Source organism: Lissotriton helveticus, chromosome 12 (assembly GCF_964261635.1).
Source record: "Lissotriton helveticus chromosome 12, aLisHel1.1, whole genome shotgun sequence".
In the NCBI taxonomy this organism is placed as follows: Eukaryota; Metazoa; Chordata; class Amphibia; order Caudata; family Salamandridae; genus Lissotriton; species Lissotriton helveticus.
Window position 1 is genome coordinate 386,002,746 of NC_136073.1, and position 19,382 is coordinate 386,022,127.

Genomic DNA, 19,382 nt, shown 5'->3' on the forward strand with positions numbered 1-19,382 from the left:
AAAAGTTACAAAATGTTATCAATATTATGATTAGAAAATCAAAGGGCGAACATATCACACAAAATATGTCAGGGTAATGGGGTTTATCAATACCTGGAGAAAAAAATATCAACAGGGGCCTCGAGATGTGAATTTCGAGCTCCTCGCACATTACTCAAGTCACTTTGAAATGAATAACCATATTCTCTGAGCCAGACAAAGAGATCAATGTGCTATCTGATTTCTATTAGAGAAGAAGCCAGGATTATAGAGGCATTATCTGCTTTCTTCATGATATATTCTTACAGTGCACATCAATAGACAGGCCCAGAGCATGCAGCAAATTATTTCTCAGAATAAAAACAACACAACTGATAGTGTGTTTTAATGCAAAAGAATGTATTTGTTTGACGTTGCCTTGATCACCCAGAGGAAAAAAACACACAATGCTCTGCTGGAATGCAAAGAAACAAATGTAGCGTTTGCTGATGGGATTGGAGAAAAAAAAACGAAAAAGTATTGGGACATAAAAGTAAACATCTATATTTCACTGTGATATTTGGATCCACCACCTCTGGGACATCGACTTACTAGTATGTGTCTTTTTGAGAATGCTGTTCAGACTCAGTGACCAGAGTTGCTGTGCAGGACCAAGGGATATGCGTAGCTCATTTGGGCCTGAGGAGAACTGGTGCTTTCCCTAGCAGAGGCCAGACTTTCCACTGTGAGGTCACGGTGACTGCATTTTACAAAATCTCACTAACTCACCTACAAAATGAGATTTAAGTGAAATTGGATCAAAGAAACATCCAACATCTAAACTCCTCTGAAATTTCCCAATCATGACAAGCTGCAATACCGATAACTCATGCCACCTCCAGGTGCTGTTCATGCCCTAATAAATAGCATGATTGATGACAGCTCAAAAGACATATTTGATGGCTCTGGAATGACTTTACAGATGACATCGGCTTTGCCCAAGATTTAGGTCCTCATTATGATGTTGGTTGAAAAGCCACCAGCAGGCCATCGGTTGCAGTCTCATCGACATCCAGGCCATCGGTCTGACTGCCACTTTACAATGAAGACGACGGACCACAGCAGTCAGGGGAAACGCTGCCGCCTTCAACTGGATGCCAGATCCTATCGGGGTGGTGGTCGAGATCTTAACCCTACAATGGAGGTCGTGCCTGCACAGGCATCGCCGTAATGATTAGGATGTCCCTTTGCAATTTACTTTTTAATCTTGGTCCGACTGCCATGAAAAGGCAGAGAGAAAGGGACTTTCCTCCATTGGCCACTGCTAAGTGACCCAGGGGCCACATGTAGTGCCCCCTGATCCATGCACCGTGTGCCAGGCACCAAATGTTGCCTGGCATGGGGTGCATGGATGTGCACAAAGTACTTTTTTGTACCTTTTCCTGAGCTGCAGCACAAGCTGCACTAGCAAAAACACTTTCTGACCACCACCATGGTAGTCAAATTGCAATAGGGTGGGTGGGACCGCCGACTCATTGTCAGACGGTCTACTGCCCTATACGATGGAGGTCAGCAGTGTGACTGACTGCTATCATAATGAGGCCCTTAGTAAGAATGGAGGCTATGTACACACACACCATAGCTCTGATTTTTCAGCTTGCGCCTTGTCCCTACAACACATGGTAAAAGACTATGTGGAGCTTGTTCAATGAACATCAGATTTGCTGAATCTTGATTGAAATAATATGTGACAACTGCACCCAACTAAATAGGGCCTTCTTAAAGTCCTGTTCCTATGCTCAATCCAATTGCTCATGGTTGAACGGTGTGCACAGGGTGTGATTTCCACACAGGAACTGAAACTTGAGGAGCTAATGGTGGGTGCAGATCCCAGTCAAAGTTTAGGCATGGTGTCCAATTATTCATGAGCACAGCAGAAGACAGATGTATACAGGGGCTTGGCTAAACAGTCAATCTCCAATTGCATATGGCTAAAGACCGTGCACAATGATTTATTCCAACAATGGGGCTGGGCCATGCTCACCATGATATATCCATACACTAGAAGTGTACAGACGGCATCACGCATTTACCTTGGTCATACAATGTTGGTTTAATCAGTGATATCAACAATTATGCCATCTGTAATGTTATTGATAATGTGGAGTGTGTGGTTATAAGAATAGCATAGTGGATATATGTATTATTTTATTTATTTAAAGAGTTTTATATAGCGCGAACGTGACCCATGGGTATCAGAGCGCTTTACAGTTACATGAGGTAGGTTAGAGATCCATCTTGTATGGCAAAACGTTTTACAATGATATGAGGTAGGTTAGGTATACGGCTATACAGTAAACATTTCACAATGAAATGAGGTAGGTTAGGTATACAGCTATACAGTATGAGTATGAGCATAAATATATACAATGACGTGGGAGATTTAGGATACAACTTAATGTCAGAAATAACATATATCTATATAATTCCTGTTTATATCTATTTTCAATGTTACAATAAAAGTTCTTGGAATTGCTTACTGTACAAGGTGTACTGGGACTTCCAGTAGAAATAGTTCCGAAGTGTCTTTTTCCGTGCATTCAACAACCATAAGTCTTGAGTGGTATAGTACCGACAAACTTTCTCTTTACTTACATTGATGTTCTGTTTTGGAAACATCTATGTTACGGTGCTAGTGATGAACTGTCTTGCCTATGTAAGGAACTTACTCATTAGGAAGATCTTAGCTTCCCTCTTGAATGTTGGCGTGTTTGGAATTTTCCTAATATTTGGAGGGAGTGAGTTCCAGATTCTGGGGGCTGCTCCGGAAAAAGTTCTATCATACGTTTTCTTCTTCCGGAAGATGGGTGGTCTCAGCAACAGCTCCTTGGCACTCCTGGCTGGTCTGCTTCTTCCTGATAGCTCCATCTTCTGGGCCAGGTATCTTGGTGTTTTGTGGTTGAGCGCTTTGTGGGTAATGCATGCCATTTTAAGTTGAATTACGGCTTCATATGGTAGCCAGTTTAACGCTTTCAGGTTTGTAGAGATATGGTTGAATTTCCTCGATCTGGTGATGAGTCTTGCAGCTGCATTGAGGCATGCTTTTAGTGGTGCTCTGTAAATTTTTGGTAGACCTGCTAAGGTTGTACATCCATATTCAACCCTTGAGAACTAAGGATTAGACTGCCAATTTGAGATCCGCAGTAGAAATGAATGGTTACACTTTTCTAATGTAGTTCAAGTGAAAACGGGCACTTTTTGTCATTGAATTGATGTGGGCTTTCATGTCTAGGTTCTTATCCAACGTGCTTCCTAGTGTTTTTATTTTTATTTTATAATTTTCAGAGTTAACCACAACTAGGGAATCTCACTGGTTTTTACATTGTGTAATGTACCCAGTGTCAATGTAAGCAATGTTTCATGTGAATTTATTTGATGTCTGTATTTGTTGTATGTACCCAACTATAACTTGTGCCCCCATTGTTGAAGAGAGCTTTTCTCCTCATCCACTAATACCGTCATAGATGGCAATTATATTATTGGCATACACACAGTATGCCCTATAATTATGAAAGTCATGATTATGACACTGGCCCATACCCACTCTTCCAGCAGCATGACTGACTGAGGTAATGTTTCACTGTTTCTTCGAAGTTCTAATATGTCGATGCAGAAAATGCTGTATCACAGGGGCCCACAGAACAACTGATCTAATTGATATTCATAATAAAGGTTGCAATTTGCGATACTATAAGATTAGCTGCAATGGATCTGGAAGGGATAGCAAACCACCATCCGTTTGATTGCATTCCAAAATTCAACACTTTTTTTCTTAAAAGCAGTCTGTGCTCATTAAAGGAACTGATGCAGCTATAAAAACAAGCTTTTCTGTTTTGGAAAACTTTAGGTAGAGAAAGCAGTGATCCTGCAGTCCACTGACTACTTACTGCCCCCACCCAAAGACTGCCATCATGATTCTCAAAGAAGAAGGGGTCCTAAGGAGACTCTTCGGTGAGAAATTGGATTGCTGGTTGAGGGAAGTAAAAACCTACACAAGCAATTGCCACAAATTTTGTCAGGGTCAACTACAAAACATTCACTATACTAATGTGTTTTTAATCCTCTGGTAGTTTGAGACAAAAGCAATCAAGCTTAACTTATTGGCATTGTGTAAAGTACTTATGCAATACTGAAACAGTAATAAAGTAAAAACACAACCCAAGGAAAATCCCACACCAATTTTTGTTAAATAGCGTACGTTTTAATAAATTATTTGACAGACACCAAAATGACAAAAATCTGATCAGTAGAACCAGAGATATCAAGTTTTAAGTGAAAAATAGTACCTAAAGGATCAAAGTGCTACCTGCATGACTAAATTCCAAGGGGAATATTTATTTTTTCTGACTTAGTCTCTTTTTTGAAAGTTGAAGATCTCCAGCAGAATGAAGCAGCAGGTTGTAGACAACAAGGGCTTCATGAGACAGGATGCCCCTTCTGTGAGGAGCCACTGATCAGGATTTGCTGCTGCCAAGAACAACATAGAGGGCGCTACCGCAAAGCCAGACCAACCAGCGATTCACCATGGGGGGATCAGTGAGCAGGCAGGTCCCAGTTTTCTTTCAGTTCTCAGATCACTTTTTGACATAAAATTATCTAAGTCCCAGGCTTTGAATGCGGTCTGTCTGGGCACCTTTAGTACCACAGTTCCAGAACTGGAGGGGCACCACCTGGAGGGTCAGGTCTTACTCAGGTTGGGTCCAAGTGCAAGATGGTTGTAACGTTTTTTGTCCCTGACTCTTTGATCAGGAGGCCAGCCAACTAGCCTTTAGAGTTCTTCTGGAAGACTTGGTTTAAAGCAGCAAAGCAGGTCTCTAGCTGCAGGGCAGTTCTCTGAGGATGCAAGACGGACTTTAGGCAGCAGGGTAGTCCTCTTGAGGTGACAGGGTAGGCCTCAGAAGTACACAACAGGCCACAGGCAGCAAGGCAGTCCTCTGAGAGCCCTTCCACAGGTCCAGATGTGAACTGAAGGGTAGGTCTGAGAACCCCAAGTTTAGGAGTATTTCACTACCAGAACATTTAAAACTAAAAAGCATATGACCAACTTTTTCATTACAATGTACCCTGCCATATGGTCTGTTTAGGAACTACCCTAGTGGTGACTTACATGTACAAAAAGTGAGTTTTGGGCTTGGCAAAATGTTTATTTTTCCAAGTCAAACTGGTAGTTTAATACTGCATATGGGTTGCAATGGCAGGCCTGAAAAATGTTTTAGGGGGCCACAATAAACCCTGGGTATCTGGGGTACCATTTTACTAGGAACTTATAAGCAAACTAAACATGGCAATAAGTGTAAGCCAGTTTTACCATGTTTTTGGGAGTCAGGGCACATGCTTTAGCACTGATGAGCAGAGGTAAAGTACATAGAACCCTAAGGCTATCAAAAACAAATGTGTCAAAATATTAGGGTTGTAGGAAAAAACTTTGGGTGTGACTCTGCAGCGAGATCGAAGTTCAGCACCTTTCGTTTTGCAAATCAGTTGCCACCCTAAGACAGGGGTTGGTAATTTTTAAATGGTTTGCAATTGCCCTTGTGATTAATACCCATAGACACATTCATTTCCGAGTCAGAAATAGGAGAGTGGTGCCCCTTTCTTAACTACTCCTATTTGTGTTTTGAAAAGGATCATATGAGTTGAATGACTGAACCTTATTTTTTTGACTTTCTTCTGATTTTTTTTTCCAGTTTTTATATTACTTTGATTTTGAACACAGTGCTGCAGTGTTCCATTTCCCATGATACCTGTTGTGTATATGGTTATTTGCACACACACACAGGCACCCTACTCATGCCCCACTTTGCACATTTGATTGTTCCCTACTATCCACTCCTTCCCTTCATTTATTTTAATAAATTTCATTTTCTATCATACTTACACTTTCGAATGTGTCCTTTTCTCAAGTTGAGTGAGCAAGGGCGAATGGTGAGTGATTTTAAATGTAAGCAAGTGATACTTGTATGTAAATTGCTCTTTTTTGGTTACCATACAACACACATAATAGACACATGCCACATGTCAATGTCTCCTTTCAGTATTACATGCATTAAATAGACATTGTTTGTAGTGTGGAATGTCTTTCTTAAGGTTTAGGATTTTTTACAAAGTTCAAACATCTGTACAGGGATAAGTATGCTAAAGGGTGATGCAATAATGATATGCTTTTTGTTGACAGACTTGTTTATCTTACACGCTCTTGAACATTTACAGTTTTTTGAAAATGTGCCTTACATGGTTTCTTTTTGTGCACTTTTCAAGTATGTGCTATGCTAAGTTTAAGTTGCAAGGCAGCATTGAGGAGGCTGAAATTAACGTTCTGCATCTGAGTTGGGCTTACGTTATGTGACATTGTATGTCATCATTTAGAAGTGGAGTCTGAGTGACAGATTGGGAAATGGTATTTTGTTCCTAACTGTGTGTTATGAATTCACATTTTGAATGCGTAGATTTGTGTGTACAAAGATGGGGCACTGGACCTCCCTGTCCAATGGTATGTAGTATAGAGCTACCAGTGTGTGCTTATGGAGCACACTGAATTTGATGCGCAGTTGGGCGAAGCGCAATACCACAATTACCAGTAGTGGGACATTTGGGAAGTTTAGAACCCTGTCACAAGAGGAATTAATGGGGAGTGTTGTACTCAATGGTGTGCAAGAGTAGTACCCTGTCGTGAGAAGATATGTGGTGAACTGCACAACCCGGTTGGTTAGAGACTGGTAGACACAAGTTGCACTTGGGTGTTCTCTAGGACACGTGGTCACTGTATACAAATGGGAAATTTTGACAGGTGTGTGGTACTATAGATAGAGCATATTAGTTTGTGCAATCTTGTGTGTCTTTGTTTGTATTTTTCCTGTATATGCTATGCAACCAGTCATCTATTTGTAAGAATGGAAGAATTGGGCAGGTGCATGGTACTTAAGGCAAAGTAATTTGTTGGTTGTCTTATTTGTGCACATGAATGCATGTACTGGTCATGTGCTTTCAGGTGGTTCAGTCTTGGTGTACTATAGTTTGTTATCATTATGTACAAGAGATGCTCTATCTGATATTTGTGCAGCACCCAGAGGGCATGCTGTTGGGTGCAGATTTAGGTTCTTTCTTTCGCTTGCCATTTGATAATGTTGAATTATCCATTTAGTATGGCTGGGTGTTGGGTGAGATGGAGCACTGGGCTGCACTATTGTGGGTGCAAGGGATAGTGATAGAGCATATTACCCTTGTGACCATGTGGGCGTTGCTTGTGAAAGATATAGAAAATGAAAGAGTTTGTCTTCTTGCCTTTGGGTTATTGTTGCTTAGATGATGTGGCATTTGGTTTGTTCTGTGTGTAATGCAAGTCAGGTGATGTAGAGAAGTGTTGTGTCTGTGTATACATCTGCTTTGTTCTCTTTGTAAGAAAAGGGAATGACGTAGTCATGTGATGTGTCATGTATGTAACAGCTTGCTGTTAAATGTTCAGTCTGAGAATGTGAGGATGTATGGAAAGTTGGTGTCTATATGCTGAGTGAAGCCTGGGAGTAGATTGACAGTTGGTCAGTGTGAGTAAGTGTTGGGGTGCATGGGAGACCACCACAAGTAATAAGGTCACTATCTTCAGTGGTCAGTAATGGTTTCATCTTCGCCCAGTCATGTTTTCTATGTTTGGACTTAGTGACTTTTTTGGACCTGGGATTCCTGCAGCCAAAGAGGGCTCCACGAGGCTCTAGACTTACTTAAGGGGAAGCCACCAGCAAGGTCTAGGACAGGTCCTGTTGGAACTTGGCAGCTAAGCTCTTAAGGAAATGTCTTTATGTAAATTGTTGTTGTCCTGTAACTTAACAGGAGGTCAGTCAACTGAACCTTGGAGTTTATTTGTTGGTACTGGATACAAGTGGGAGCAGGTCCAGACCTTCAGGTCTCCTCACAGGTCTCAAATAGCAGGTGCAGTCTTTTTTCTGTTCTTCCACAGGTCTGGAGTTTTCTGAAGAGGGTGCCCAAGAGTGACAGATCTATGCCTGACACTAGCCTGTGAGTGAGGCTGCCTCCTAGTTCCTTCATGACCAATAGGGAAAATGTTCCTACGGGTATCAATACCCACGTTTGCAGCATTCTGTGTGTGCCCTACAGCAAACAATCACACAGTACTCCTCTCTGCCTACATCAAAGTAGGTGAAACCCTTCTCTCCTTGTTCAGAGCCTGTGTGCCCACCCCAAATGCTTGGCCATAGAAATGAGCAGCCCATCCTGTGGGGTTACTTCAAACCAGTTCTGGGGACTGGAGCCTGCCTGACTGGGGGAAGAAAGAAAGGGAACTGCCCAGGTGGGAACTAAAATTTTCCTGTGGCCGAGGATGCCTCTTTGAAGTTAATCAAGTGTCTGGGCACTACTGAAATTGAAGCCCTGCCAGAGGAACAATAACACCTACCAACACCCTGGCCTTAGCTTCTGATCTGGAAGCAGATTTTTCACCTCATTGGGGGATTGGGCACTGTGAGGGCTGAAGCTGGTGGCTAATGCAAATTACCCTCCTGAGACTTTAGGCAGGGAAAAGGTAAATTTCTAAAAGTACCTTTTCTTTAATATATGTTATAATTCCGACTTCATCAGTGAACTGGGATGTCATTAAATATTAGAAAGAGTACAATAATTAAATGTTTAGATTTTCCCAGATAAAGATATAATTATTATTTAATACATCATTCTAGGGTTTTGCCATGGAACTACGAGCCTTGCTACAGTGAAAATATCACCTGACTCTGCTGCACAGTTTTGGCCTCATTGCCTCCACGACGCTGGTGCTATCGAGGAGTTCTCTGCTGCTGCTTCCTTCACAGAGTCTCTCCTCGACTTCTCTCAGTTCCTGTCAGAGAGGCGGGATCTGGTACCAGGAAAGGGCGCAGCTTGGGCTTGGGTCGAGAGACGTAGCTGGGTTTAGATGCTGCACTGGTTGGCATTCTTTATTTTATTATATTTGGGTATTGAGACTGTTTTACCTGTGTTTGTCATTGTATTCATAATGGAAAGCAAGTCTACAGCAAATAAACGCAAGCAGTCTGTTTCTCCTCCGCCTGTTAAGTCAAAATTAGTTGACTCTTCAGAACCTTCCCTCCTCACTATTTTGGAGGAATTGAAGGCTGTCATGTCTAACACTGACAACATTGCAGTCGACATAAAAGACATAAGGAAGGATATGGCCAGCCTGTCAATGAAAGTTGCTGATAATGAAATTAAATTGCGTGATGTTATCACTAAAACTGATCAGCTGTTGCCAATGCTTACAAAAATACCCTCCATTAGTAACCGGTTATTTGACCTGGAAAACCGAAATAGGCAATATAATCTGCGCATTTTCAACTTGCCTGAAGATATTGAAGTTTGAGATTGATAAAGCCCATCGTATACCGTCTCACCAAAAGCCAGGGCAGTCTAAACCCAGACAAGTCATCTTCAAGGTTCTGCGCCATCATCACCTTGTTCTCATTAGGAAAGCGGCATGTGAAATTCCTTCTCTTTTAGTCAATGGCTCAAAAATCTTCATTCATCAAGACTATGCCAAGGAAACAGGGGCATTATGATGTGACTTTGCAGCTTTACGTCTACGTTCTTCTGGTTTCAAATACAGCGTCTTCAATCCTTCTATCATGCGTATTTGGAAGGACAACATCTCCAAATCCTTTCATCGACCAGAAGACCTTCAAACCTTTTTGGATCATCATTCTCCTCTCACCATGGATACATCTGATGCCCCACCTTGAAATGTTCCACGGAGTATTATTGTCTACTATTGTATTGTTATGTAGTAATTAATAGGTTTCTTTGATGTTGGGATGGTTATACTCCTTCTCTTCTTCTGATAATAACTTCTACTGGTGTATTGTTACTCTTATTTTTCTTCTTGGATGCACGTGTGTGTCTCTTTACTATTTTTGTGTGTCCTTTGTTGTCTTCTTTTTTTTTTTTGTCCTGTATGTCCTTTGGCTACTACGTTGGTCCCTTATATTGCTCTTTTCATCTATACATCTTTTCTCCACTCTCTTCTCTTTTCCTCTCTAACCTATGAATAGTTCTGAGCAAGTTAAAATTGTTTAATTGAATGTCAAAAGTTTACGACATCCAGCTAAGAGGTTGAAAATTTTAGATTATTTACATAGACAAAAAGCCGATATATGTTTTTACAAGAAACTCACATTGATGATACCTTATTGTTACATATGGAAAGGAAATGGATTGGTCAGATTATTTCTTCACCCACACAAGGTAAAAAGAATGGTGTAGCTATTCTTTTTTTCAAAGGTATCCACATTTACGTTTTAGACAAGCAAATTGATTCTGCAGGAAAACTTTCAGTAGTGAAAATTAAACTTGGAGATTCCATTTTGTATTTAGTTAATATCTATGGGCTTACTGCAGATGACCCATCCTTTTGGTCCCATATTACTTCTGAACTTCTTCAGCTCGGAAAAGTTCCCTTAATCTTAGGAGGTGACTTTAATTTGATTAGTGAACCTCTTTTAGATAGGTCATCCTCAGCTAGATACACACCTCCTAAGGCATTTCATTCCTTTAGAATGTTACTTAAATACACTAAACTGATTGATATTTGGCAGTTACATTTCCCTACACAGAAAGAATTCACCCTTTTCTCCAACCCCCATAATTCTCATACACTTTTAGATTATTTATTGGTATCTAGAGATTTAGTGGAATCCATAATTTAAACTGCTATTGGCAATATTGATGTTTCTGATCATGCTTTAATTTCCCTTTATTTGCAAGTTGAGAATTTGTCCTCGTCTCATTCCCGTTGGTGCATGAATGTCGATATAGTTCTTCAAAACAACCATAAATACACGGTTTTAAAGGCTATTTATGAATACTTTTTGCATAACACTGATGATGCTACCTCTCCTATTATACACTGGGATGCCTTTAAAGCTTATTTAAGAGGTGTTGTCATTTCAATAATAGCACCTGAGAATAAAACATTCAATACTAAATTATCACACTTAGAAAAGCAAATTATGAAATTTGAATGTTTCTTTATTTCCTCCCAGAAACTTGTTTATAAAACCGACTTACAGAAACTTAGGTTCGAATATAATTAGTTGTTTAAGTATGAGAGCTGGTATTTAGATTACTAATCAGAAAGCTAAATTTGCTTATAATGCTAACAAGTCTGGGAAACTTTTGACTAATGAACTACACATCAAAAAGGATATAAATCCTTATGTTTTACTCTTCATTATACAGTAAACCAGATGTTGTAGATTCACACATTATTGATTAATTCTTAACATCTGCCCATTTGCCGCAGCTTTGTCAGTATTATAAAATTAAATTTTATACTCCTATTACAAAAAAAGAGACTTTATTGGCTATCCATTCGCTTAAACCCCAGAAATCACCTGGCCCTGATGGCATACCTGATGCTCATGATGTGCCTGGTGGACTTGTGCAGGAAAAACAGTACCACAAACCTAGCTCCTAATACTGTGATCCTTCCTATGCCTTTGAGCCAGCGGCTCTGAAGCGATTAGCTGATCAGAAAGGCAAATTAAATAGTGGATCCAGCTGAGACTCAGAAAAGACAGTGATCCCGACCTCTGATTCAGGCAGTCGAGCGGAGAGATTGAAAAATGGAACAACCTCCAATTTTTAGCAGAAGTCTCAATATTGCCCTCCTCTAAATGAGGCCCTAAGTGAAACCAGATTTCACTAGAACACAAAGGAGTAATAGGATGAAATCTAATATGCTAGGTATGGGTTTCTATGTGCAAGCACATGTGTGAATGCATGCACGTGTGTCTGTGTGTATGTCTAAGAATAATAACTGTCCTGGCTCAAATTGAGTCAGGAAATAGAAATTATAACCTTTTTTTCAGGTGTGTTAACTTTAGAAACATAATAAAGCCCTTGTGTCAGTGTGTTACCAATCTTTACAAATACCTTGAATATGTGTGAGGAATGGAAATAGAATGAATCATTGTGGTAGACAAAAATAGTTCTCGGCCTACGAAAACAGCTCAAGTTGGGTTTACCGAGTCAGAATTTTCTAGCTGCTCACACACAATGGCTGCCACCACAAACAAAGGGCGGTAGGGTGAGTGTCGGGAAAGTGGGGGAGGGTGTCCGGGGGCGCTGCAGGGGACTGGTGTTAGACTATTAAAAAAAATATTAATAACTTACTCTAAGTGCTAGCCACCTCCAGCGTTGCTTCCTCTACACTTGCTCGTCCCAGCAGACACTGGGACAACCATGTCACAGACTCCCTTCTTAAACCCATGCTGCTTTCCTGCTAGGAGAGCAGTACGAGATTGGCCTGAGCGGGCTAAAAAATAAGCTCTGCTCATGCCAGGGAGTCTGTGGGCGTTTCTCCAGTCCAGCTATTCAATGCAGCTGGGCTGGAGAAACCCTTGGGGCCCATTACGATGTCGGGCGGATTGCCTCCGCCAGGCTGGCGGTAGCCACTGCCGGCCTGGCGGAGGCAATCCGCCCGACATCCATTCACGAATTCCCCCCCGCCATATTAATATGGCGGGGGGACCGCGGTAGACTGAAAGACTGTCTGCCGCTTTTCCGCCCCGGTCGCCTTGCGGCCGGGGTGGAAAAGGAATAATATGGTGGCGGTGTCTATCAGACAACGCCAGCCATATTATGATGGGGTGAAACAGATGCCTTTCGGTGGCGGTGATGCCGCCAAAGAAAGGCATGCGGTCTTCACTTTCGGGCCCCCAAAATGAAGGAGGGGTGGGGGTGCCTACGGGGGGTACCTGAGGTATCCCCCTGTATTTGCTTATACAATGCAGTAGGCACCGCGCGGTGCCTGCCGCATTGTGTATGCAAATGCATACAAGCATTTAAACCATTGTGGCGGGCGGTGCAGAGAGCACCGCCCGCCACAATGTTATAAATGCAGGATGCACCCGCCACTGTGGCGGCCGCATCCTAATGCCACCCATGGGACCCCCGCCCTTATAGCGGGCGGTCCCTAGTCCCGATAGGATGGCGGGCGGACTAAGTCAGCCCGTCATCCTAATGACCCCCTAAATGTGCATGTGTGTTTCGGTCGGCTTGAAAAGGCCAGCAAACACATATGCACACTTAAGGAGTGCGCTTAGCACTCCTCCTCCTGTGCCACGCCCCTCCCTGCACAAGCTGTCTCAGAGCCGGCAAATAATTTTATTTTTGATTTGCTAGCTCTGCGTCAGGCAGTGGGGTGGTGCTCCTCCACTAATGAGGAGGAGCTGTCCCTGCTCACACAGTTATTGTGTTTAGTCCTGTTGATTTGTTCAGTGCTTAGCTAAACGTTTAAATTGAACTCTGATGACATGAAGGAATCGTTCTGGTACTGCATTGAAAAAGAGCTGCAATGAATTCTTGCCTCTGAAAACATTGAAATTGGATAGTCTATTATCTAAAATATGACAACATCTTTTAAAAATCGCAACTATTGACACGTATTTTTTTTGACTAATTACATGGGAAGGCTGTATTGCTCTCTAACAAATTAGCTGCAATAGCGTTTTACAGCAAATATTAGTGCTTGGAAAGGAAACAATTTACGAACCGTGTAGCACATTGAGGACCTTATTGATGAAGCAGTTTTAACAGTCTCCCTAGATAATGAAGCTTAGTAACGAGCCCAACCACCCACAGGCCAGGATGCTTTATAGAGATTAAAGTAGAAAGGTTTTCACAAGATATATATGTACTGCATTTTCCAGTGTCCTTATCCAAGGTTGAACCAGATGGGGAGATGCTCTTAAACTAAGAAAGAACAATTCATTTGACACAGATTAATCCAGTGTAAAGCTCGTCAAAACAAGGATAAAGGCTGATGTATTCTCTTTTTGTGCATTAAACATACCACCAACTATCCCCATTTCTACATCATTTGATAATAGTATGGCACCACTTTCCCCAACTGCTCATCATAATTGTACTTTAAATTTGCAATTAAAGGTCCACTTTTATGACCACTCCCCGACCACTCCCCTTTTTTTTTTAATTTCCCAGTACCACATTTTCTAAGTCTTTGCAGGACTGACTCTAAAGCCTCTATAGCTAGTACTAGGCACAAAAGATGTGATAAATATTGCAACTGATCAGCTGTATACTATAGAGTTGGGAATTCATCGACTGTGATAATTATTGCCTATATCAAGTTCACCCCTCAATAATTGAGCATTACATGCAGATTGTTTTTTGTGTTATGTAGTTTTTGCTTAGGGCTTGTTTTTTTGGTGGTGTGTATGTCACTTTCGACACTAGGCAGAGTAACCAAATGTGTCAATTGTTTTCTTTAGCCAACTGTTTTCCTACACATTGCTCTCTTTAGTATACATTAACTTGCCATCATTTTTTAGTCGGAAGCAGTTTGTATTTTCAGCGATTCACCTTTTTGTAGTTTCTCTTCTTCACAGAGATTATGAGCATACTACCCTTTTCTTCTAAATTGCACTAAGGCACATGTTTCTATATATTTCCTGATGCAAACTAAGTGATGAGTCAACCATGTTATTAGTTCTGTCAATTTACACTTTCGTTGGTAGCAACAGAGAACACTGTTCTCAAGTATAGACCCACCCTTTTATAAATCTCAGATTTTCATGCACTCTCTAACCTATGAATAGTTCTCCTCCAGTTAAACTTGTTTTATTGAATGTCAAAGGTTTACGACATCCAGCTAAGCGGTTGAAGATTTTTAAGTATGGGCGAAATTTGCGAAAATCGAATTCGCAATCCGCAAAATCCATGAATTCGTGTGAATTTGTAGATTTTTTTTGCGTGTTTGTGGGTTTTTTGCGTGTTCGTGGGGCTTTTTGCGTGTTCATGGGCCGCTTGCATGGTGAAGTTACCCATGCGGTCGTGTATGGGCACAGCACCCTCTGGTTCACCACTGCCACCCTCTGGTTCACCACTGCCACCCTCTGGTTCACCCCTGCCAGCCTCTGGTTCACCACTGCCACCCTCTGGTTCACCACTGTCACCCTCTGGTTCAGCACTGCCACTCTCTGGTCCACCCCTGCCACCCTCTGGTTCAGCACTGGCACCCTCTGGTTCACCACTGCCACCCTCTGGTTCACGAATGCCACCCTCTGGTTCATCACAGCACCTCTGGTTCACCACTGCCACCCTCTGGTTAACCACTGTCACTCTCTGGTTCAGCACTGCCACCCTCTGGTTCACCACTGCCACCCTCTGGTTCACCCCTGCCACCCTCTGGTTCACCACTGCCACCCTCTAGTTCATCACAGCACCCTCTGGTTCACCCCTGCCACCCTCTGGTTCAGCACTGTCACCCTCTGGTTCACCACTGCCACCCTCTGGTTCATGACTGCCACCCTCTGGTTCATCACAGCACCTCTGGTTTACCACTGCCACCCTCTGGTTAACCACTGTCACCCTCTGGTTCAGCACTGCCACCCTCTGGTTCACCACTGCCACTCTCTGGTTCACCACTGCCACCCTCTGGTTCACCCATGCCACCCTCTGGTTCACCACTGCCACCCTTTGGTTAACCCCTGCCACCATCTGGTTCATCACTGCCACCCTCTGGTTCACCCCTGCCACCCTCTGGTTCAGCACTGCCAACCTCTGGTTCAGCACTGTCACCCTCTGGTTCACCCCTGTCACCCTCTGGTTCATCACTGTCACCCTCTGGTTCATCACTGCCACCCTCTGGTTCACCACTGCCACCCTCTACCGAGACCTTTTGTGACGCAGCGGCAGCACAAAAGATGCGCCATGGTGCTGGGTATTAACAACATGACGCATCTGAGAGATACGTCACGTTGTAAAGCCCTGCACCATCAGGAGGCGTTCCGGCGCAGGGGAGGGTGTTCCTGCGCAGGAACACCTCCTAAAAGTGGCTGAGTGAAATCTACAAGATTTCACTCAGGTCACTTTCGGGCCAATGCTGCGTCAAAACCCTGCGCCAGGCTTGATGCAGCATTGGGGAGATAGGGCCCCCCAGAGCATTGCTGGAGCTGCGTCGCAAGCGCGATGCAGCTCCAGCAATGCGCTGCTTTTACGGCACAAATGCGTGACGCATCTGTGCCGTTTTTGCCACATGGTTCGCCGCATTGTAAATGCGGCGCACCATGGATGGCGGAGCTGCGGTGCACAATAACTGGCGCATCACTGGGGATGCGCCAGTTATTGTAAATCTGCCCTTATACATTTAGCCAACGAGGGAGCACTTACTGATTAGACAGTAGAAAGTACTCCAGTTGAGTAGAGGTATTGCACAAAAAGGTGGTATCTTCGTGGACAAACACGCAGGGCGGGATTCATTCTGCCCCCTGTTAGACTCATTTTTTGTGCCCTTCTCCTCTGTTAGACTCGTTTTTCCCTTGTTTTTCTGCCCTTCTGTCCTCTGTTAGACTGGTTTTTTGGGCCTTTCTGCCCTCTGTTAGACTTGTTTTTCCCTTGCTTTTCTGCCCTTCTGCCCTTTGTTAGACTGCTTTTTGTGCCTTTCTGCCCTCTGCATCACCACATCATCACTCAGCGCTACCCCAGCTTCACTCAGCACTCAGCGCCACCCCAGCATCAATCTGCGCAACAACAACTGGTTCAAATATGTTCTCTCAATGTTTCAAACTTTATTACAAATGTCACAAAAAGATGTTAATATTTCACTTCTGTTCTTGGATTTTCGTCACAATAAAATACACTGAACATAATCTTCACAAAAGTTGTTTACAAAAGTTTAAGCTATTGCCATTATAAAATAAAATCACTTTTATTTAAGTATTAATTATTTAAAAAAATTAAAAGCCATTTTAATTTGTAATATCAATAAAGCTAAGTCACGTAAATACAAAACATGTTGCATTACAAATGCTATAGGTGTCACGTTTGCGAAAGTTATAACTATTGGCATTGAAAATGACAGAGCTATTAATTTAGCTATTTTCAAAACCAACACATAAATAAAAAAAATTGTCATTTACAAGACCAATAGCTCAAACTTTCCTAATGCGAGACCTATTGCATTGCAAATGCTTGTTTTTATATCTGTCAGTGCTTCCTGTTGAGGTTTAATTTTCGTGACAGGCGCCTCATTGCCTACTTGTAACTATTCTCTGATCCTGCTTCAAGGGTCACAGCAGGGTCAGAGAATAGTTGCAAGTAGGCAAAAAGGCGCCAGGAAGCACCTACAGGCGTACAGCAGCAGGTGCCCAAGTTGAAGTTAATTTCTTTGTAACCCTTTTGTAAAAGGTTACAAAAAATGAGCTTCAACTTTTGCACCTGCTGCTGTAACCCTGTAAGTGCTTAGCTGAAAATTTGTCCACGCTGATTCGCTGATTTTACCGCGATTTCGCAAATTCCGCGAGCGGAACGAATTTTCAGCCCATGCTTAAAGATTTTAGATTCTTTACATATACAAAAAGCCAATATAAGTTTTTTACAAGAAACGGGAAGAGACTCGCTCGGTAGCATTTCTCTGCTTCACCCGGATTTACGCTGATCCTTTTCTGCCGACGCAGGCAGTTTTCTTCCCCTTTCTGCTACTTGCGGCACTCACCTGACTCTGCTGCACAGTTTTGGCCTCATTGCCTCCACGACGCTGGTGCTATCGAGGAGTTCTCTGCTGCTGCTTCCTTCACGGTGTCTCCCCTCGACTTCTCTCAGTTCCTGTCAGAGAGGCGGGATCTGGTACCAGGAAAGGGCGCGGCTTGGGTTTGGGTCGAGAGTCGCAGCTGGGTTTAGCTGCTGCACTGGTTGGCATTCTTAATTTTATTATTTTTGGGTATTGTGACTGTTTTGCCTGTGTTTTTCTTTTTATTCATAATGGAAAGCAAGTCTACAGCAAATAAACGCAAGCAGTCTGTTTCTCCTCCGCCTGTTAAGTCAAAATTAGTTGAATCTTCAGAACCTTCCCTCCTCACTATTTTGGAGGAATTGAAGGCTGTCATGTCTAATACTGACAACATTGCAGTCGACATAAAAGACATAAGGAAGGATATGGCCAGCCTGTCAATGAAAGTTGCTGATAATGAAATTAAATTGCGTGATGTTATCACTAAAACTGATCAGCTGTTGGCAATGCTTACAAAAATACTCTCCATTAGTAACCGATTATTTGACCTGGAAAACAGAAATAGGCAATATAATCTGCGTATTTTCAACTTGCCTGAAGATATTGAAGTTTGAGATTCATAAAGCCCATCGTATACCTTCTCACCGAAAGCCAGGGCAGACTAAACCCAGACAAGTCATCTTCAAGGTTCTGCGCCATCATCACCTTATTCTCATTAGGAAAGCGGCGTGTGAAATTCCTTCTCTTTTAGTCAATGGCTCAAAAATCTTGATTCATCAAGACTTTGCCAAGGAAACAGTGGCATTATGAGGTGACTTTGCAGCTTTACGTCCACGTCTACGTTCTTCTGGTTTCAAATATGGCCTCTTCAATCCTTCTATCATGCGTGTTTGGAAGGACAACATCTCCAAATCCTTTCATCGACCAGAAGACCTTCAAACCTTTTTGGATCATCATTCTCCTCTCACCATGGATACATCTGATGCCCCACCTTGAAATGTTCCACGTAGTATTATTGTCTACTATTGTATTGTTATGTGGTAATTAATAGGTTTCTTTAATGTTGGGATGGTTATACTCCTTCTCTTCTTCTGATAATAACTTCTACTGGTGTATTATTACTCTTATTTTTCTTCTTGGATGCACGTGTGTGTCCCTTTACTATTTTTGTGTGTTCTTTCTTGTCTTCTTTTTTTTGTCCTGTATGTCCTTTGGCTACTACGTTGGTCCCTTATATTGCTCTTTTCATCTATATATCTTTTCTCCACTCTCTTCCCTTTTCCTCTCTAACCTATAAATAGTTCTGAGCCAGTTAAAATTGTTTCATTGAATGTCAGAAGTTTACGGCATCCAGCTAAGAGGTTGAAGTTTTAGATTATTTACATAGACAAAAAGCCGATATATGTTTTTACAAGAAACTCACATTGATGATACCTTATTGTTACATATGGAAAGGAAATGGGTTGGTCAGATTATTTCTTCACCCATACAAGGTAAAAAGAATGGTGTAGCTATTCTTTTTTTCAAAGGTCTCCAAATTCAAGTTTTAGACAAGCAAATTGATTCTGCAGGAACATTTTCAGTAGTGAAAATTAAACTTGGAGATTCCATTTTGTTTTTAGTTAATATCTATGGGCCTACTGCAGATGACCCCTCCTTTTGATCCCATATTACTTCTGAACTTCTTCAGTTCGGAAAAGTTCCCTTAATCTTAGGAGGTGACTTTAAAGTGAACCTCTTTTAGATAGGTCATCCTCAGCTAGATACACACCTCCTAAGGCATTTCATTCCTTTAGAATGTTACATAAATACACTAAACAGATTGATATTTGGCAGT